At 31.9% G+C, this 24,199-nt stretch overlaps 1 protein-coding gene across 1 annotated transcript in view; it reads right to left on the minus strand.

Moving 5' to 3' along the window:
- LOC144444367 (potassium voltage-gated channel subfamily KQT member 5-like) overlaps positions 1-24,199 on the minus strand; it is a 168,805-nt gene that overhangs the window by 86,023 nt on the left and 58,583 nt on the right. The window lies entirely within an intron of this gene.

Here is a 24,199-nt window from a genome sequence, read left to right on the forward strand (position 1 = left end):
TAACTATTCTACATTAGAATATTACAACTTTGTTTGTATTACAACAAATCTACACTATTCAGTACCCAATTTGTTTCAGAAACCAGTCTTCATTGCATGTTTAAATGTTACTCAGTCACACATGGGTGTCATGTATATTTGTTACCACTTTTTACTGCTTATAGATATTTAACTGCACTCTTTCTTTAATATGGAACCATTCATTATAGATATTGTACTGCACTCTTTCTTTTATATGGAACCATTCATTATAGATATTGAACTGCACTCTTTCTTTAATATGGAACCGTTCACATTTAAAATTCTTCGTATTGTACTTTGACATGATTTGTATTTTGCTGTACTCTCATTTTGTAAATATTTTAACATTTCACTGTAAACAGGCCAATAACTATCCCATTGAACAGATAATGGTGACAATTAAAAATTAGTATATTTCTAATATTACACTAAGCTTTTACTAGATAAACCAAACAGATCAAATGGCCATACAAGGGGTCCTGGAAGAATATATACTTATCTAGACTCTTGTAGAACAATTACACCAAAAATAAGTAAATCAAGTCATACAGTAAAACATTACAACATGTCTAAATTATAAAACAAAAAAATAAGACATGTCCAATTCTCTAGTAGTGAAACATAATATTCAATTAAACCTTTGAAATATTTGAAGTAAAATTTTGCGCAAAAGATATACAAGGCTTTCAATATCAACCTCCAGGGAAGAACGTCTGCCCCAATGTAAATTTCATTTTAGCTAGTGAAATGGACATTGTCCCTACAGACAACGGTATCTTTCCAAGTATTCCCAAGACATGCCATCTCTTAATATAATCACAGCTAGCTAGACCAGCTGACGTGATCAAGATCATATATAATGCTATCTAAGCCCATCATCACCTCCATATTAATTCCTCAAATTTTCCATCTATCAATTTCTGTTTTTTCTTCCATCTTAATTTCTTGATCCAGATACAATATCAAATGCTCTTTTTTTAATGTAAAAGTTAATGTCAATCAAAGGAAAGAGTGTACAACCACTGGGATTGACCTCGAAATTTCAAACACTTCTTTGTAGACAAGTATGTTATTTGTGACTTTAATACCGTAATAATCCCATCAATTCGGTCAGATTTTAATAATTATGATTTGTTTGTGGTTGAATTACTTGACTTATGAAAATTAATTTGCAATTTTGCCAGTCGCATTGCAACCATGAGTGAGTCAAACATTTCTAATCATTTTATTTTCATTGCCAATCGTTTCTAATGTTCTTGGTTTCATTTTAATGTTCTTGGTTATATTTGGTGGTCGAAATAACAAAAGCAATGTTATAAATTTAGGACTTACTTGGTGGTTGATGTAAAAGATGAGTCAAATTGATGGGATTATTATAGTTGTACCAAATTTAAATATCTGTGACCTTATAATATGTGCTGAAGTGTGAATTTTTTAATACCAAAACATTTGTTTTAAATCTGTATGAAGTGACTTGATATCTCAGGATTCATGTGAGATGGCTTATGATTTGTCTTGCACTTTCCACAATATGAAGTGGTAACATTTCTGTATCCTGAAGTTCATTGAAACATTTCAATCTCAACTCTAAAAGGGTAATTTTCTATATACACCAGTATTTATTTTTAAATAACCTAATTTTAGTTTTCTTTATATGTTAGTATACTTGAAACAGCCTGTTTTTCCTATTAGTTATTAGTCAAAAGAGGAATGTGCAACTACACTTAATGGTTAAAAGTATAGAGAGTACTAAATAAATGACAGAGTTTTCTTACTAGCAGATACCTTGAAATTATCGCTATAACATTAATATTGGTTACAATCAAAGAAATGACATCATACTTTAGGCTAATACTCTCTATATATACTCTACTATATATTGGCTAAGACCCAATTGGAATTATAGGTGACTGAGTACATCTCATAAACAATGTCTTATGTGTATGTACCGAGTAACTGCAGTTCATAAAATTCCCTTGACCTTGTGATATGAAACTAAGAAACTCGGCCAAGAATTAATGGACTTTTTGATTTGAGTATTCAGCATTAAGGGACATGGTTAAGTGTCTTTGCGAAGGACAGTTAACAATTGCACACAATCAGTTTCAATGGTTATATATCCTCATGCAAAAACACTGACTGTTCTCTTATAGACCATACACCACTGAAAATACCACACTAACTAGACACTTCCAACCAATAAAGACCACAGCCTGTAACGCACACTTTTGTCTGAATAAACTTGTAGAGTATTAAGGCTTGGGGAATCACATTTTTATATTTTCTTGTTTTACTTTTATTTTTTTAAACTACATATGTTAATTCTACAATGGCTAGATGGATTTGTTGAGCAATTAGCTTATGATAGATGGAATGAAGGATGAATGGATTGATGGATGGGTGGATGTTAAATACTGGAAGAAATGAATTACTGAATACATGTAGATGTACTGGATAGATAGACTATTGGGTGGAATGTTGGATGGATTCAGATAAATTATGTACAAATTGTACAATGGATCTATGAGGCGGGATAGATGGTGCAGATGAATAATCTGTTTGACCACTTAGATTAAGACAGGACTACTCATAATAGATAGTGGTATAATACTTATGGACAAACACAGGACCAAATTATTAAACATGTATGCCAACAGAAACAAAAATTGCCATTTTTTTTTCAATCACATGTTTTGTAAAAGACATGGCTCAAACTTGTAGATGACAGCTCACCATCTTTATGTAAATTCTACATTGTGACTGTCATTGATATAATATGGCATTAGTCAAACTACAAGTGACAGGCATATGTCCTATATAAAGTGTTCACCTTTGCACATGGTTTAACGGACATTGACATCAGTTATAGCATGGCTGTGTTCTAAGAAATGGCTTGATATGACATTTGAAAGTCAAACTACATGTAAAGTGACAGGCTGTAATCATATGTAATGTGTAACCTTTCACATGGTTAGAAAGAAAAGGGCAACACAATATCAGTGTACAAAGAAATAGCTGGAACTGACATTTCACCTTTGTGGCTATATACAGCATCAATTTAGATATACACACCAATAAATTAAATGGGGTTGATACCTTATTGCGTCCACATAGTAATTGTAGCTTTTAACAGCATAGATAATTGTGACATGGATGATACCAACTCAGATTGCCTTTACTTATTCATCCACTTAAATATACCATTTTCACTTAGGATGTACCTGATAATGCTGCCATTAACACACAAAACAAAAAATTCAAAATACTTCACGAAACACACTATAAATTAAAGTATTTATATCCAAGTTTAGTTTACTATTTTAAACACATCTTGCAGTTATACATATTTTAGTATATCCTTGACCATAGATTATGTTGTATAACACGTAATTTCGAGTCAATAAAATATACTATACTATACTATACTATACTATACTATACTATACTATACTATACTATACTATATTATACTATACTATACTATAAAATAATGGAAATGAACTTTGACTTTGAATAAAAGTGATCTTTGAAATAATCTCCCTTTTGACGGTGAACAAACTTTCAAACTGAAAATGATAAATGTCACCATTCAATAATATTGACAGTTTGCTACCGAGATTTAGGCCATAGGGAAGATTAACATCATAGAGGACTGAAATAGCACAGATTCTAGTTGACAGCCAGCAGCATTAGGCCTTGATGACTGTGATATACCCATTTTCATCTCAACATTAATAGACTTGCCGGCTGCCTTCAAAGAACTGACAAACACCAACATAGGCATTTTAACCTTGATAAGGTGTAGTTTTGAATATACAAAATATATAGAGTGGGAAATTACCTTCAAAGAAAAACGCTAACATTAAATGAAGGTAAGTAACCTTGAGATTATATTACCTGGCTTTATAAATTATATTACAGTGATTATATTGAGTTTTATGCCTCAAAGATATCATGTTTCTTAGGTAATAAAATGCATAATATTAGTATGAATAATTATTTACACAATATCATCAATAAATTTGGTAAATCTCTTAAAGTGGCCATATGGATGACGAATTGGTAGTTATTTTACATTCTTAAATTATAAAACAATCTTGTCATGGCTTCCTACTTGAAAAATCAATGTGAAACAATACAGACCAAGTCTGTGTTTATAACTCAATACATTTTATAAAAAGCTTTAAAAATGTGTACAAAAGTTTGATATTGTACGTACAATTTTCTTAGTGTGGGATCTTGAGATGAATGTATGAGAAATTTACTACTGTGCTTTAAGAAAGTAATTTTGATCCCTTAAAACACTATGACAAGCTTGACATCTTCATATGGAAATTCATCTGTGTTGGTAATTTATCGTATCGAATTGAACTTTTGTTCTGAACACAAACTTTAAAATTGTATCTGAAATTTAAGCTATCTAGATAAGCTCTAGATGTTTTTGACTACCGGATATTTTTTAATAGCTGATAACTTGATAGGAAAGACATATAGACAATGATTATATTAAATCAATATGTAGAGATGCCTTGATGTGTAGTTTTAATTCAATCCTTAAAATCACATGCTGAAAACTAACAAAACCATGCATGAATATCTGCGGTTTTCATCCATATAATTCTTGGAAAGACGACAATATTTACAAAATCCATGAAAAAAGATTAAATAGAACCTCAGTATGATCAAAAAATAATTAAATACACATTGATTACAGCTGTGATGAAATTTTAACAAAATGACTCCCAAGGAAGTGAATACTCAAGGCTTTTCTGAATTTTACTTTTTAGATATTACAAAGAACAAATTTTCATGTCCTTAGCACTTTAAAAGCTTTCCTCTTACTTAAAGTGTACATCACAAGATTGAACTCATTTTGATTACATGTCTGCAGGTTCTTCATGAAAACTAATCAAGCAAATTTCATTTTTTCCTTCATTGATCAATGCCCCTTCCGTGAATCAGACCATTTGGTTTCCATGGGGACGCTTTACTTCAGTGTTGAGTTTTAGATTCATATGACTTTAATATGAACAAATTAAAAAGCCACATTGTGTTTGACTGTCATTTCATGAAGATAAGGATTACAGCTGACATGGTTGCTGTTGGAGACAAAATAGATGGAGTGTCCAAATTGTAATATGGACAAATTGATGCATATCTAAGCAATGCCTATTAAGTACATGAATGAATAGAGATTTAAGAATTCTAATTGGTACAAGAACACAACTCTAATTTTCCTTCTGTGATTATAAGAACATACATCAGTCGACAATAATAAGACCATAAACTTTAATTACATTTGTCCAATGATTGCTAACATAGCAGTGCAACAAACTGAATAATGAATTGTTTGTTACGTTTTCCTACAGAGTCGTATGTCTTGATTCTAAATCTTCACTTCGTAGACCGAAGCACGATCAGACATCAGGCTTCAGTTATAAATGTCCCATAATGCAGTGCAGTATACTGGTGGTTTTTCTCTTTCTTCCAAACAAAATGTATGAATGCATAAGGACAGGCCTTTTAATCATATACTCCAATTGGAAATTAAAAGAATTCTTCCATCTTTCCAGTACAATTCAATTATGATACATGAACTATTTACAATACACCTCCCCCTCCCCACTACACCACAAACTGCCCCAGAAAATAATTCATATATAGAATTTTTTCACAACAGGACACAGAGATGAGTTGCACCTTCTGTAGCTGTTGGTTAGTAATCAGGAAGGGTAAATTTGGTTCCAATCGCTGTTTTGATTCCAATTTTTCCTACATTGTAAAGTAAGTTGTCCGATTTTCAATTGGGGTGCCCAGAAATTACAGTGGGCTTGGCACTCTTGTTACCAGGAGAACACCTGATATTTAAACATACTGTTCATCTATAATAGCAATCTGGTCATGTTGACCTGTGCTTTTTCACTGCTGTGTCCATTAGTAGCCTTGTTATCGCTGTAATCTTCATTTCTTGTAATTCAGCAGGAGATGGATACCCAGTGATAATAATGGTTCATAGAGATTGCCTTCACAAGTGACCTACATTCATAAATTTTCTTATAAATACACTTTATATAGTACTTGTGAGACAACTCAGTATTTTCAAAAAACCTGGTATTAGCTTCTGAGACAATTTGGTGTTTTTTTTTAAGCTTCTCAGGATTCCCAATTACAGATGAAAAATTTGCCAAGATTTCAATACCTTTAAACACAATTTCTGGAATATTCTAAGACAAATCCCCAGTGCATATTACCCTCCTTCAGAATTAACATCGCTGTCCATTGCCACAAAGACTTTGGTTTTGTTAAGGTCTGTATCCTTTCATGTGCATGTTTTTCTACATGTGACAGTTTATCTAAACCATCGGATAAGATTGCAGAACATTGTAACAGTGCAAATTGTTGTCCCTCAAAATGATTGATGCCATGTGGCTTGACATGATCTCTTGTTATGACTTTGGTTTAATTACCGTGATGACGTACGTAAGGATAAGGATAAGGATACCTACAAAAAAAGGTGAACATTTATATCACACTTATATCTGCAGAAACCATTTTGTGTGTTTTGAATGAAATACCTGGAATTAATCTGCTATAGCTTAGGTCACAAGATGCTATATGCAAGTCATGACTAATTAGATGCCACATGCATACTGTACATTGCAGTTTCAATGAATGGTCTTCAACAAGTACAATAATTATTTTCTTGCAATGTAAAAATCTCCAAATGTCATACATCACATTGGTAATTCAACATTTCTAATTACAGCACATGACTACTGATTACCAGCAGTTACATTCTGAAGATGAAAAATTGTAAAACTGTGATATTTAAGAAATGTAATATATCATTTTAACACATTTTTCAGAGTAATTTGAAGTGTTGAATTCATAGGCATGTAGTGAGAATAAATCAACCACTGAAATAGAGATAAACACAGTTAATCTTTGAATAAAGATGAATCACGCTATGAACATCTGGTTAAGATAATTATCTTTCTGTTGAGATGATAGCACCATCTGGACAGGATTCCATGGATATCTCATGTAAACCATCAATTATGTCTAGTCTCAGGTGATACCACTCTTTACGAAATAAGGCTATGAACTAATTCTAACTCCCATGTATACCATCAATTTTGCCCAAGTCGCCTGTGAATTACTGTGGAATTAATCTCAGTACTTTTGGTTGGATTTCATTTTCACTTCTTAAGCAAATATACATATATACATAAAAATTCAATTTGTGCACAATCAATTATAATTAATATCAAAATTGAAGGATTTCATAAAGATTCACTTTGGACTTTAGATCACCGTGACTACAAATCCCAAAGTTACATTTTTAGAAAAAGTCAATAAAATATCTACTCTCGTGAGAATTATTAACAGACTGTATAAATAATTAAAAGATGGCATCAAATTTCAAGTTCATGAACCTGCTCCGATACTCTCCCAATCACAGTTCATAATATATTAATACTCTCTATGAGCTGAACTAACACAAGTTTTTCCATCTACTATAATATCATTTGAATTTGATGTATAAATACAATCATATGACACGTATTAATCTTTTTCAGAAAATTGTTTTTCCTCTTTTGTAATCAGCTACATATCTGGCTTCAAATTGCAACACTTATAAATTTCTTGAACATTCAGGTTGAAAACGGAAAATATTCTAACATTGTCTGGTACATTTCTCAACCAAATCCCTCTGTAACTATAGGTTGGGAAATCCTATTTTCCAAGTATGTCATGTAAGTTGCCACCCTTTATATACTCTACTGCCCATTGTTAAAAATTTACTACCTGGCAAAATAAATATGTTGTCAAATGGGAAATATTTGATGTTGTAGATATCAAATGGAACCTTGTTATATATCGTCATTAAAAAGTTGAACTGTATGGCCTTTTTCTATATGGTTGACTAGACCCTTCAAAGGAGTATTCCTCACTCTTACCACATGTAACTGCTCAAACACACATACTCTAGCACAAGTGTTCCTAACATATATCACTTTATGCATGCAGATTTGTGACATTTAGTTCACAAGTATGTGCTTGACTGCCCATTGACTAGCATGCTGTCTAAATCTTATGGTTCAAAGTCAAAAACAATATATGCTAAGGGGAACGTTCATAATTATCAATCAACTTTATTGGGAAAGTTGGACAGCCTGCTAAAATTCAAAGAGCTAAAAGTCAGTATAAGGGTGAGAACTAACTAAAGCAACATACAGAATCTGTTGCACTGATAGTAAAAGTGATCAGTATTCGTATAATGTTTAAGTGAATCAGTAAAACCTACTTAAATTTGAAAATACATTCCTGGGATTCCCTTCCCAAACCATAGTCCAGGAGTAATTTTCATCTTATCAGTGTCCCCTTACTATCAAGACTTCTAAAACTCATTTATATGCAGGGCTTAATATAATATATTGTTATTATTATTATAATAATCTTTATTACGCTGAAACTTTTCTTACATGGTTGCCACTATGCAGCACCCTGGTGGAAAGGGAGAACTAGAGTGCAGGGAAAACCTATGTTGTGCACTTCCATAGTGTCAAATATTTAGATCCACGATATATATTTAAAGACACAGTTTACAAATACGCAGAAGGTGGTAATGTCACTGAATGTGATTATCGGCATTACTCTAGCCTTCTGAATAATGTATACCATTCCTAATGCAAAGCAACAATCCCATAGCAGTTTGCTAATGGAAATCTCAAAGCATAAAAATCTCTTGATAAAACATCTTCACATCAACATGTCCATCCACACTTTGATGTACATTCCTCAAACCTAGAGTTACAAGTATAACCTGTTTGTTTATAACACAAGCCTTGCCCCTTACTTTCACGTGTCTTCATAACAAAAACACAAGTTTATAACCCCCCCCCCCCCCATCACAAGGCCTGTGATAAACTTGAGAGAAACTTTTGCATAGTTTGTTGATGACTAAAAAGAACATATGTGACAATAGACATCTGACAGTATAAATTAACATAAATTAACTGCTTGGCGTCAATAAGACAGAGTTGTCCATGTTCAAAACCCATCCTCAAGGGTGTGACTTGTTTTATATATCAGCTATTGGGAGTATACATAGACAAGTATTGATTAATCAATTCCACACTGACACATTTTAATAAAAGCAAGTTAGTTATTATCACATTGTTATCTGACTAATTGAAAAGTTTATTGCTTCATGCTCCAGTTTAGTATAATTAAGTCTTCCTAACTGTTTTTCACATGTTAATTAACTCTCAACTACCTTATGGCAATTGTTTCTCAGTATGTATTGATTAACTCTGAAAAGGATAGCTAACAGTTCATCTTGACAATTTAACTACTGGTTTTGAACAGTTAAGTTTTTTCTCAACGTTTTTCATTACATGTTTAATAATTGACTCAACTTCAGTCAGAAAGGTTATCAACTGATACTGTTCACTTAAGCAATTTATCCTTTTCTCTGCTTTTAATTGAGTTCAGCAAACTCTAAATCTTCCTCCCAGATGTGTTAACTCATTAGTTGTACTCAATGGTAATCAGAATATTCATTTGTCAAGAATTTCACATAAAGTAAAGTTAACTTTCTTCTCATAATAACAGTAACATGTGAAACATTGAAATGATAAATGGATGATGTGAATATAATTCCAGAGAGTCAAAAACCATGAAGTGATTCAGAAACTAATATTCAACGAATTACCTTCTTGCCTGCCTCATGATGAGGAACTTCTAAAGTAAATGGTAGCAGTGGGAGAGAAGTCCTTGGAGTGTAATTGTTTTTTCTGAGTGATAAAGAGCCAGATGGAGCACACTGCCACAAAGGTGTCATTAAATTTTAGAAAATAAGAAAAGCAGTGTAAGTCAGCAGCTGAAAATTTACAAATTGCACTGTGTTATCTACACATTTCTTGACAAAACAGATGAGCCTGTTTTCTGGTTCTGTATATAATATTGTATCAATATCAGCAGCACTATACAGCTCATCAACAATGACAGCATTAAAATGAGTTCAAATGACAATGTTTTTAATCATAATAAGCACCCCTGTATATAATAAATGCCACCTCCAGCTGACATTACATCAAAAACATTCTGATACACTGCATAAACAAAACAGGGACACTTCCTTTTTTATTTACCTTATAAGTATTTAATATTTGAGATGAATGAAAAAGCACTTTGTTGCATACAATTAAACCTGCTATAAGATTTTTTGCCAAGGCTCCTAAATAGATAATTTCAACCTTATTTCACTAATCATTTTACATAGTTCACTCCTTCTTAGCCCCTTCTGGACAGTAACAGTTTGGACTAAAAAAAAGTTATATATCTACATCATAAATACAGCTTCAGATCTTTTTTAATAACTTTCTGAACTTATTGTCACCTGCATGGCTTATCTCTGGCACTTCAAGAGTGCAATTTTGGTACTATGCAAAACAATTACTTAGGTTTAAAGATTATTCTCATACAAACATTGACATGACCAGTATGGATTCTCCTAGTCTCCCATATGTTTGACAGTGTTTTCCCATTTCTCTTCCAGCGGTTTCCCAACCTAACACACCATCACCATAAATTTGTATTTGTTTTTTGTTTTCATGATAATTCTCTTTGAGTGACATTTCTCAGGGTATGCAGACAGCATGTTGTCCTTTAAACACAGCACAAAACAAGATGAAATACTATACTGGAGGGGGTTTGACATTAGCGGCACTGTAAGACTCAGATGCTGTATCACATAGTAGTATCGATACCACTTTTACCAATATCATATACATTGGTTTGGTAATATATCACATGCCAGCTGTAGTGTCATCTACATGTATATTAAGTTGTCTCAATGTCGTACTGTTTATTATGTACAATTCATCATGGCTAGATACATGGATATATTATATATATATATATATATATATATATATATATATATATATATATATATATATATATATATATATATATATATATAAAGCTGTCAACACACACACACACTGTACAGAGAGATGGACATACATACATACATACATACATACATACATACATACATACATACATACATAGACAGATACAGACAGCACACACACAGATGCATGAATGCAGCCTATAGTAGATTTCAGCATTGTGGTGATGTAGTCAGAAAACAGCCTGGCAGACAAATATCAAACAGACACATTTATAACATACATGTATAATGTGGGTTACCTTAGCAGACAAGGAAACATAAACCCCCCCCCCCCCCCCACACACACATACATGTGCATACCGGTACAAATATAAACAAGTACCTTGATAAGAGACAGAGATTGAACATCAGACATCATACACATATTTTTGACACACTACAATATAATATTACATAACTTTATGCATGATGTATTATCTATTTTATGTATAAATATATGCCATTAACATAATTTATATCAGAAATATTTTGACAATTGCACAATATGTTTATACCTACAATTATAGTCTTTCAAATTAGATACTTTACACTTGAAGAGAACAAAAACTGCAAACTCCTAAATCATTTGAGGAGAAAAAAAGTAAGAAGTAAACTTTAACTCTATAACCTGATTTCTAGAAAATCTATTCAATGAAGAATGAAAATCGCATAATAGGGTATATATGGTGAAGACATAGAGTCTAATAACTTAAATTGTACAAGTCTTCATAGAGGCAACACTCCCCCCCCCCCATACTATACTTCCAATGCTAGTGCATGCCTGATAAGATGGGGGTAGACACTTGAATGGGGTCTTTATGTTTTACAGTTTTGAGCTCAATACCATAATTATTATTTTCAACTACAAATATGGCTGCCATTTGGTCAAATTCGCATATGTCGTAAAACAAACTGACATGCATATGTCCCATATGTCATGTCACCTTTGTGCCAGGTTTGAAAGTAGTCAAGGTTTTCATTTAAAAACAATAAAATTATCTAGAAAAATGGTTTCAATTATCCTCTAATAAAGACATTGGAAGGCAAAATGAAGGGAAATTATTACTTTTCCGATTTTCATTCATTGTTCACATTTCTAAAATAATGAATACTTTTTTAGATTATATAAGTGTGTAAACGCAATCTCAATAATGTTGCCAACATTTTGTCTTGATGACTACTACAGGTATAATCTGTCTTTTTGAATTCTGTATATTTCCTCTCCTTATGGTCTGGTTTTGAATTCCTTGTGTCCAAGGTATGGGAGATGGGGCATGGTGATGTCTTAAAGAATCAGTTAGGCTTTGAAAAGTACACATGATGCACAGAAATCAAACTATTAGTACAATGTAGGTGTACTTTTTCCTGTGAAACTACACTGCAAATCAACAAGTATCCATTAGGAAATTACTGAAGATTCTCATCAAAAAGAATATCAGAACATTTTTTTTACCAACATGACTGTTGATTCCTAGCAAATAGAAATACAGTATGTCTTTCAACCATGCCTTACGTTATTTGATCTCAAAAGATAATATTCATACTTGGCATAAACAAACAACAAAAAATGGGCCAGACTCTATCGGCTGGCTTGAGAATGCAGCGACTTGAAACTTACAGTTAATGCATCTGTCAACATTCATTACTTGTGTGTGTGTGTGTGTGTGTGCATGTGTGTGTGTGTCAACTATCTGACTAGGACGTAATATTCTTGTAAAAATACCTCATTACTTACATTACAGCATATCTGTGTGATGAATAAGGAGTGCAAGTACTGGAAGTAATCCATCATTTGGTGTACTCCATATTCTGACACAACTGATGGTGTTCAATTCTTCACTTGCATACCAAATACCAACAAAGGTGTTATGTAGTCTTATCACAATCAATACAATTCTCCCAAACATAATATTTACATAGTAAGAACCATTTTCTCTGGTGACTAGAAACAGTGATTTTCAATGAAATGTGTAAGGGTTTTGTTTCTACCATTCTTTATTTTCCGCCATTTTTCCATGGAGTGGACACTATTTGCATGGTGTTTTTTAGCTGGAATTCAAATATTTTTAAATCTAATTTAATGGAATGAATGTCGAGCATAATATGCTTTCAGAACAAAATATTTTCCATGGATTTGAAGTCACACATTGCAATTCCCACTTTAAATGAAATACTTTCAATGGACTGAATATTATACAAATCTTGCTTGAAAAAAAAAATCCATGAAATGAATGTCATACATTACACTTCCAGTTTTAAATCAAACATTTGATAAGTTGCAATACCAGCTTCAAATTCACCTTAAAGCATCTTAAAGAATTTGTACAAACTCAGAATACGCATGCGTTGACTGTAATATATATATATAACATAAAGAAGTCATTGCATAAAGCTAATTAAACCTGGCTATGCTGTGTTATACTGCCATCAGTGATCAATACTAACTATGTTTGACCACTAGAACACAATGACACCATTTCCTTTCTACATAATAATCACATTAGATTGAATGAATAGAGCATCAATTAAAAGCCACATACAGCAATCAATGATGATTAAACTAATTTGTGGTCTTGCCTGGAGGACACGTACTCCATTACATGTAAAAGTAAAATGCAAGCAATGCTATACAATTATGTATGTTTCTCAAATGATTCTCTTCACTCTGCCATGTGAAGCAAAGTATGAGTAGCCTAAGGGGCTTTGTCAATTACAGTTGAGACAATCAGTAACATAGATCCTCATGTCATGATTAATTCACAGCTAAATGAAGAAAGATTTATAAACAAGTATCAAGAATTCTTTGTGCTTGCCATATCTCTCTAGACTGAAGAAAACTTGAGATAACAGAAAATAATTATCAAATGTAAACAAAACTGATGACATCATACAAAATACATTTTTCTACACCCAAACACAAGATGTAGGAATAAATTACATTTTTTGAAAATTTCGGCCTCTGAATAACACAACTTTCAAACAATGACATAAAATGTATACAAAAATTATACTCACATCTATGCTACTATGCATCCTTAACAACAAGGATCCGATAATGTCATACATTACATGTATTACATATTATACTCACATGATGTAATAACTAATAACAAGTATCATTTATATCAAAAATACATTTTGTAATTCTTTATATATACGTATTCATATACACTATGCAATGGAATACATTTTCAAAGTAAGACTCGCATTCAGTCATTAAAAATCAACACTAACATTGTATCAAGTATTTTCTTTTAATAATGTTAATAACAATAGTGACAGCTGTAGTGGTACAACACAGATACAATATATTTAATGGTTTTAATCAACGTAGGAACATGATGACAGTCTTTGAGGTGAAAAAAAAGATAATATATTCATACATCAATGTTCTAAACTAATACAATTTTTCTAATATTTCCATTAATTCTTTGTAAGTCCTCAGAAGATTACATTTATATCAAGGAATGTATACTATGAATCAAACAAAATAAAACAGATCAAAGCTCTTTCAGCGTCTCTATCAACAATGTTACTTTATTATTGAATAATTTTGCCTGCTTAATTTTGGACAATAATGGTAGAATGAAACTTACCTGAACAAAAATTATCAAAATTTTGGCTTATAAATGATTCAATTATTATAATCAATCAATCAATCAATCAATCAATCAATCAATCAATATTGATAGATTTAATTCATGATGGTAGTTATGGAATTGCTATATACATAATATATGCTGTAAAGAAACCATTACAGTGAGGTAACCTATTAGTTGAAATCGATCTAGTAAGTTCTCTACTCATTGTATTAGGCTAAGAATCCAACCTAAAAGTTGTGATTCTTACATGTATTATATTATGTGGGAAACTAAACATATTGATATTTCCATCATTTGTTGCCATGTTTCTAAAGCTCTAACAAAAACACTACTTTGTATACTTTACATTGTAATGTATGACATTATCGGATCCTTGTTGTTAAGGATGCATAGTAACCTAGAGAAAATCTACCTAACTGTCCAACTCATTTTTGTTCGGCTGAGAGGAATTTTTACAAAAATTATGGTAATTACTGTATAGGAAACTATAGGAGTATAAACATATTTGTAATGCCATTATTAGTTACCAGGTTTCTCCAACCCCAGCGAAAAAACAAGTGTACATGTATATTTATGACATCATCACACCCTGAAGAACACCCAGAGTGTTTTTTCTTCTGTTTGAGACATCATTGTACATGATTGATTATGCTAATAGAAGTCTACATTCTACAGCTGCACCATGTCTCTACCTTTCATGGAATTAATGATTGTATTGCCTGGAACTGTGTATTTTACTTTCATACATATATAGACTTAGTGATGATGGATACGCTTATCCACTTGAAGTAAATGTTCTTGATGACATGTACCTCAAAATGATGTAGATATAAATACTTGGCAATGAAATCACAACCTAAAATGGATCTCTCAAATGAAGAGTGATGACAAAAAGATTGGACACAGCGCATCTGATAAACCATTTCTAAATTGATAAAAATTACGGAGACCTAGATCAACTCAATAGATAAAACCGTTTGCCGCCATGTTTGATATATGAGCTTTATTTTCAGTGCATCAAGAAGGAAAATTTGAATAATATACCAAGTAGTTGTAACATGAAAAGTATAATATATGGTGAGGAAATAAGTTGTGATCTTTAATATTGGACATGACTTATCCTTTCATATTTTGAATCGAGTACAAAAAAAAAAAAAAAGTCAGCAAAAAATTACATGAAATAAAGTTCAAATTTCTATTTACAATAGCAGTCCTACAATTATCATTAATTATCTGTCTCATTTTATCTGGTACAATATTTTGAATTCTTTCATAAATCATCACAGAATTATTCAGTAATAATAAGTTCTCAATTTGTCTGGCATACTTTCACAAAGTTTATGAGCATCATAAAAATTCCAGAACTGTAACCTCGTTTTGCAATTAATGACATGTACCTTTGAATTGCGATTTCTCAGGTTTGATATCAGGAACAATACATAATAATTTTTGCTAAGATTTGACAATCTGTAATATAAGTGCTGGAGTTGTATAAATTTCCATACCTTGGTACCTTAAGTTTTGGTTGGTCTCGTATCATAATATTAGCAGGTTTGAGTGCCATAATACTGGTGGGCATCATGCTATAATATTGGTGGGCCTTGTACCTTAATTTTAATGGCAACTAAACAGAGGGGGTATCATGTAAAAACTTGCAGCTTCTCAATACCTTGCACCATAATGTTAATGGGCTTTAATGTACCATAATTTCAGTGGGGAAAAACGGTCAAATACCCAGGGAAATCGGGAACATTTCACCTGTATGAACTCCCAAAAAGAGATACATATGCATGTTTAGGGCACGTGACTACAACAGACCATGTAATAATTCCTATAATATGTTTGTAAAAGACGATCCTTAATCTTAATTTTTGATGATCAAACTCTAAACGAATGATTTCCATGGAGAGAACTGAATTGTTTCCATTAAGTCTGATGTTTTCTTTTGATCTTGAAAACATGATTGTACCATTTTACATTCATTTATTTTTTACACCTGCTACTTTGACAACCATATCGTGAAAGTGATGTTAAGACACAATCTGTTGAAGTAGTTGATGAAAAGGACAGGTGTTTCCTTTCATAGTCCTTTCTTTGATCTTGAAATTGTGTCTGTTATGCTTTGGATAAATATTTCAGTTCTCAGAAAAATTCAGTTAAGTGGATTCCTTATTACCCACCATGCAATAGTTCTTGTGCCTTCTGAGCATGTGCAAAACGGTTTTCAGGCTGAAAACTGAAATCAAGATAAACCAATGAATCAAGGAGGATATGAAATATGAAAATGATCAGGGTACTGAAAATGGTGAATAAATTAAGGATGGTTGATAATAAAAACAGGCAATATATTAAAGATATTTTGTTAGGAGTGGTACGGAAACCTTGCTATTTTGTTAGGATGACCCTATAGAATCGAATTTAATCCTTTCACTCGGCAACCCTTTTACACGAAAAATACTAAAACATATAATTTTTTATTTTTAAATTAATAATCATGATAATTTTTATTTATATCTACTCTTTATTTTGATCTAAGATCATGGAAAGAATGTCTGTAAAAATGCATGTATCAAAAAATTACCATTTTACATACTTTTCCTGAAAATAAAATTCCAATATTTTGGGAAAAAATAGAAATGTTGCATGGAAATAAATTGTACCATTGTCAGATTAGTTAATGCACATACATACCAGTATCTTTGTTGCTTTGTACTGTGTGTAGGAAAATACCAGATTTCAAAAAGATTTTTGGAGTTCTCATCATAGTTGTGATACACACAAACAAGTTAGTGTGAAGAAAGCTAGCTTTCTATTCTAGGGCTTAGATTAATATAAGCTAATACTGTAAGGCTATCAATATACCTCATGGAAACTCAGACTTTACCAGTTAACAGCCCTTGACAAAAAATGTGTACAATTTGTGTCTCTTTATTTGAGGGGTTCAGAAATCACAAGTCTGCATTATGACTGTTGGCTCTTCTAGCTGTCGCCAACAATCCCAGTACACAAATAAAGAAACACCTGCCCCCTTTGAGTTATGGTGATGGCATTCATAACTTGTTATTGAACATAAATCAAACGGATACTCGGATCTGTACGAGGACTCGGAAATCCAACCACATACATGTATATGTAATAGTTCACACCTTCCATTTCCTCCACTACAAAGTATTCCATTGAACTCAACAACCCTTCAGTGCTCTACCAGAAATGCACATAGCAACTGCTTCGATACACATGATAAAATGAATAATAGAAAGAAATATGTAATCTGATATACAACATGAATTTTACAATCGGAAAGGCAGCTTTTGATGAAAATAAAAAAACGTTTGGACTACTGATATGTATGGAAAAGAATATATGAGATGCTTGATGAGTTTATATATAGCATGTTTTATCTGCAATAAAATTTCACCTATTACTGAGTTTTTGTTAATGGTCGTTGGTTGGTGAAATGTACCTTAGTCCCCCAGGCAAGTTGCCATGATGGTTCTTTAACATTATAGTTACATATAAAGAAAACTGTCAATTGTGACAGATTTTGACTCTTGTGTTCTGATATTATCAATAACATCACTAGAATCAGTAAGGGGTTGTCTCACATTGTAGCAGTTGGCTCATCAAGTGAAATTTGTTTGGTTCATCACCCTGCTTTTGCCTCAACATATTGCTGCGATGATATGCAGCTCTCGACTTCCGCAACAAATGATGCACTAGTTTATTTTTGGCTGAATATTCTGTTTTAATAAAGTGCTTATATTTTCATTTTGTGTAATTATTTGGACATCTTTTGTCGTGAAAGTGAAGACTCTACATTGTATAACTGTGAAAATGCACCTCTGCAATTTGCAGACCATGATTTTCCCCCTTCTCCATTTCTCACCATCACAACATCCCATGACTTTTACTATAAAGTAATAATCTGAGACAGTACCATAGCAGGATGACATGGCCTAGTCCCCAATTTGTAATTTCATTCGTTATTTCCACCTCTGTAAAACTCACTATTACATTCGTATTACAAACTGTTTTAACCCCACAAATTTATGGTCATGATTTCCACATAAATGTCTCCCTAAGTGACTCTAAAAGAGCAAAACAAATTCCAATCATTAATTATCACCATATATTACAAAGTACTGACAGTTGTATTTTCAAATTTCAATTTTAAATTATTCAACACATGACATGTATTCTGACTGAATTGGAATTAAGAGGATTACCAGTAATTTAAAAAAAAAATGTCACTTTCATCTCTGATCCTGTTTAATTAGTCTGAAGGACTTCATACAGGACAGGAAGGACATTTAGTAAATGAGATAGCAGTAAATTACATACACTAAAGACATTAATCCCTATAAAATGATATGTCATCAAACAATTTGAATGTTTGATAAGGCTCTTCAAATTGATGTCTTGCAAATAATATCAGTATATTATATTAAATATTTAATCCGAATGAGTGTGATCTGTGGCAGGATATTTTCAACAAATCCTAAAGCTTTACAGCTTTTCATTAATTTATCATATTTCGTTCTCCTTAAAACCACATTTTAATATGTTACATTTCAGAAAATGCATGTAATATTCACTAGTATGTCTATTTGCTAATTAAAGACAAGTAATTTATCCAGATAATAGAACTTAAATAAAGGGTTGATTTATGGCCGCTGACAATCTTTCGACATTCTACTGTGGATTTCAAATTCACAGCTCGTTTATCAAATAGCTCTCTGAAAACTAAGCCACTTAAAGTTGCACAAGCCGAGTTTATACGTTTTAAAATGTAATTTTTGCTGTATTTACTTACTCAACGCATACTTAACCATCACTTACAATTGACTGATTTGAAACCTGGAAAGTCAGACATAACTTATAAATGATACAATCACGATGATGTAATTTTACGATGACATAATTTTTTTACACATACTATAAAATTGTCAAGGAAATCCCTGCTATGCAATAAACTATTCTATAAAAACAATGTCTGCAGACAAGCATAATGTCATAACAATTTGCATTAACATCAACATTATACTAGAATAGTTTATTCAAATTTTTTTTATAACAATCGTTCAAGTGAGATTTAATATATTGGTATTTTCACCTGAATAAAAAGTTTATAAATTTCACTTATGCAATTTATTAAACTTTTAATGCTAACCTCTGATTCTGACTTGTAAAATAACTCTGAAAATAATATCAACCTCAAAATTCCCCCTATTCCATCATTTATTCAAAATTGCTTAAATCCAATTTCATTTTTTTTTTATCATCATACAGTGCCATTACAAGGAGTCATTGCACTTTTAAGAGAATCATCGAATTTCTAATTTTGTTAAAATGTCCAACTGTTATTTTTGATTCACCTATTTTTAAATAATCAAAGTTAAAGCCCTAATAAGGAGTAGTAATTTTGTGCTATTTTTACTTCAGACAAACAGATACACAGACAGTCAGAGATACACACATGCATGCATGCATGCACGTTCATACACACACACTCAATGTTTACCATGCTTATATCACTACTAAACATAGGTTGTGCTACAGAGCCTATACTACCAAATACATGAATAAGTAGGCAGGCTGGTTGTATGCATGACCATGGAATGTCCTTGTACTAGATACTTATGTATGGATTAGAATAGCTGCACTGAATGACAAGAATTCAGTATTAAGACTTACAGATCAGTGATTGATTACTGATTAGTACAAATATATGGCTCGACTGCTGGTCTATACACAACTCAAGTCTTCATGTCATGAGTAGTTGTAACTTTTCACTGTTTTTTCAGTAATTTTTGCACATTGGAAATTATACACCACCATTTCAGATGACTGGAAATAGTTCAATTCTTGAAAAAGTTGAATTAATTATGAATATTTACTGTACACCTTTAATAATACTAAAAAATCGATGGCAACGTTTACATATGCACTGGCTTGATGTACTTGTTTGTTTGTTTGTTTGTTTGTTTGTCAACAAATTAGAATGTCGTGGGATGTTAACATTATTTGGTCACTTTATAAGTCAATCATTGCACTCAGTGCAAGTACAATATAGGTGGAAAATATCAGCAAATACTTTGAAATATACCATTCAAGTTACAGCTGTATGCATATCGAATTCTTCCACGATTATAATTCTACATGAGCTGTGAATGAAACATACTGTTCTGACTTTCAAGTTACATACACATTCATTGCCTTGCATGATTACATAGATGCCGATTAAGTAACTGAATGGCAATCTCTACAAATAAAACTTGGGGTGAATTTGGTCTTGTCGGTACTATTAGACCAACTATCTACATCTGGATTGATCTGTCGTATGATTAATCTAGGCTTGGTCTACAGTGCTCAGTTTTACTTTGATTAATTCACACACATTGCTGTAATTCACACACGACAGCCAGATTCCAAAATATGACCTTACCATAACCTTCCCACAAAAAGTACAATCAGGCATCATATATTATGTCTCTTCTGTCAAACGTGAGAAAATTCCACGATTGAGATAAAACTTCAGATTTTTTTTTCTAAAAAGGGTCATATTAGCCTTCTCATATCTATACTCTCTTGCGATATCTATCCAAATGCTCATAATACTAAAGTGAAATAAGTACAAACAAAAACATTCTTCGTAATTTTCCTTGTATTTTTCTAGAGGTCAGGTGTAACGTGGAATTTGTCATTTTGATGAAGATTGTCAGCCATGACAGATCAACATCCCAGTACTACTAAAGTGAACGTCTTGTGCTCTCTAATCTGTGCAATTTATTTCTCTTTAGAATGTAATTCAAGATTTCAAAGTTTTTAATTTTTTTTACAATGGTAAATGCTCAAATTGCTCATATCTCTGTTACCAAATTTCCAAATTTTACATTTTTTTTCTCTAAATATGGCCATTTCTTATTTTCTCTCAAAATACTCATATCTATATAAGAAAATTTCCAATTTTTCTAAAATGGCCAAGGATATTCATCTTTATTTCCTGCTATTTTCTCTAAAAATTATGCTTACATCTTTGTAACAGTTACTGAATTTCCATCTTTCTCATTTTCTAATTTGGACAATGATTAGTGGTAATTCCTATTTTCTTGTCACTTCTCTCAAAATGCTCACATCTTTGTCCCTAATTTTTCTAAAATGACTTATGATTAATGTCATTTATTTTCTTGCTATTCCTCTCATAATCTCTATATTTGTAAAATAGTACTGCTGTTCATTTTCATTGTGATTTTAAAGGTTCTTTTTTATTTCAGACATTCCTAAACTCCAAACACCTGTATTCTCACCCAAAGATGTTAATTTTTTGTGTTATTATTACGCTCTTACTTCACTCTACAGTCGAAATTTTTAAGAATCTGTTTAAATTTTGAAATACTGAATTTGTTTTGTATATTTATAATAACCTCACACCTTTGAAATTTGTAATCTTTCGATTTATTCCAGAACTATACCATCAACAAGGAAACTGAGAAGGAAAATAAGGATATTTAACGATTTCAAGCAATTCAACATCTTTGCTATTATATTCCTTGTCACTGCAGAGAAGGTAATGCTATTACAAATGGACTAGGTTGCTATGGTGATTTGTTTCTCAAGTGCAGTTGTGATGTACTGAATCTTAAAATGTTCTTATTTAGTCTACTTGTTAATCATGAAAGTGGTTTAAACAAGCCTTCCAATCAGACTTCATAAATGTCAAAAAACACAGTTTTCTATCAACTGTACTTTGCAAATTTTCCATCCATTCAGAAATCATATATTTAGTGCTAGGGGGTCATATAACTGGCGTCTGGACAAAATATTCCAACTCACTGATTGCTTGCTTGCATTTTGAAGACTTAGTGTATTAGAGGTTTCTCCCCATACATATATAACTATATATATATATATTTTGAGTTGAGTTTTGTTGAGACCATCCTGTTCTAATATACATAAACATCTGTATTTTCACAAATTACACTGACTTAGATCTGGCAAATTCTATCAGAGGTATAGATAACTAGCTGTTAAGTCTTTTATTGTAATGTAGTAAATCACATTGGAAAATATTCTAGACAAGGAAATATTCAGGAAACTGTGGTATGTAGTTGTTAAAAGTGTTATGTTACAGAATTGAAATATGGCTGTGTTGGTATAAATTGAAGCAATTAATATGTTGTGTTACCGACATGAAATATGGCTATATGGTAAATATGAAGGGATTGTCATGAATAGGGATTATATGTCTGCCACAAATTAATATTGTGACTGTTTGTTAACTTTGTAGACTATGTAGCTGTAAATATGTTATATACAGACTGAAGTAAAAGCGGTTGTATGGTAAATATGAAGAGAGTATAGTATGAATGGTGTTTGTTATAAAAAGGTGACTTTCAGGACCATATTTGTACAAATTAAAATTATGAAAAGTGTTTTACCTGGAAAAAATGCAATTGTAGTTCTTGTGTTTGGAAACATATTGCTTTGTACAATTGAAATTAGAATGTATATATAACACCTGCATTTTGTTTCATTACAAAACATGTAATGGGATCAGTCTCATTGTTTCATTAGAATTCTTTCATATTTCATTTACTTTTAGTTTATTCCCAATACAGTAGCGACAACAAAACTTCACATCAATCTTAAGCATCGATGCACATATATCGCCAGAAGCAATGAATCACAGCAAACCATGAAGACTATATTTCTATTTTCATCCTTTCACTTGAAGGTCACTGAGCAAGTATCTAATAAAGTTGTCCACCATATTAGGGTATTACGTCTGGTTATTTTTGGCTGTAACATTTTTTTTTTCTCAGTAGAAGGTCAATCTTAGTCCCATATATCACTTTTTACACATGGATGCAATAGTTTAATATTTCAAATCGTTCTATTCTGGGGTAGTACAGGTATATGTACTTTGACCTCTGGATTAGATTTATGTCTTCAATATTCAGACACACACTCTTAGATATTCCAATGATGTCAAAACTGCATAAATCTCTCATGAAATATGAATAAGTACAGAAACTGTGCTTTTTTGTGCACAAGTTGGGAAATTGGAAAAGTTCAAACCCTGCATTCCTCAACCTGTAATTTACTGTCATAGAATTAAATATATTCACATATTAAACTGAAATGAAACTTACATATAAATCTATTGTAACTACATGCATACATACATGACCTTGAAGCTAATATATTCCTTTTGGTTTTGTGTGTAAAACAGAAAGGTTTTCTCTAACCCCCTTTATAATTTTTTATTCCACTTTGGTTTATTTGTAAGTTCTATCGATGACCACAAGCGCAGCCTCAGAAACTGACAATTTGTACATTTTCACCCTACTCAACCCTTCTCTGTCAACATAAAACAGATTCTGTATAAACCTATGTGTGACATGAGTGATTATTTCAGTAAGATAATAATGTATTCTCTTCTCTATGAAAGAAATCTGAGCTGATAAGCATGTATACCACCACATCTGAACCAATGCTGAAACCATAGAAATCAGAATTCATGACCTCTGACTTATTCTAACCTTGTGTTCTTTTCTATATAGGTCATTAATCATTTCATGAAATGTAACAAAATTGATATTTCAAGGCTTCT

The sequence above is a fragment of the Glandiceps talaboti genome, chromosome 13 (genome assembly GCF_964340395.1).
Source record: "Glandiceps talaboti chromosome 13, keGlaTala1.1, whole genome shotgun sequence".
In the NCBI taxonomy this organism is placed as follows: domain Eukaryota; kingdom Metazoa; phylum Hemichordata; class Enteropneusta; family Spengelidae; genus Glandiceps; species Glandiceps talaboti.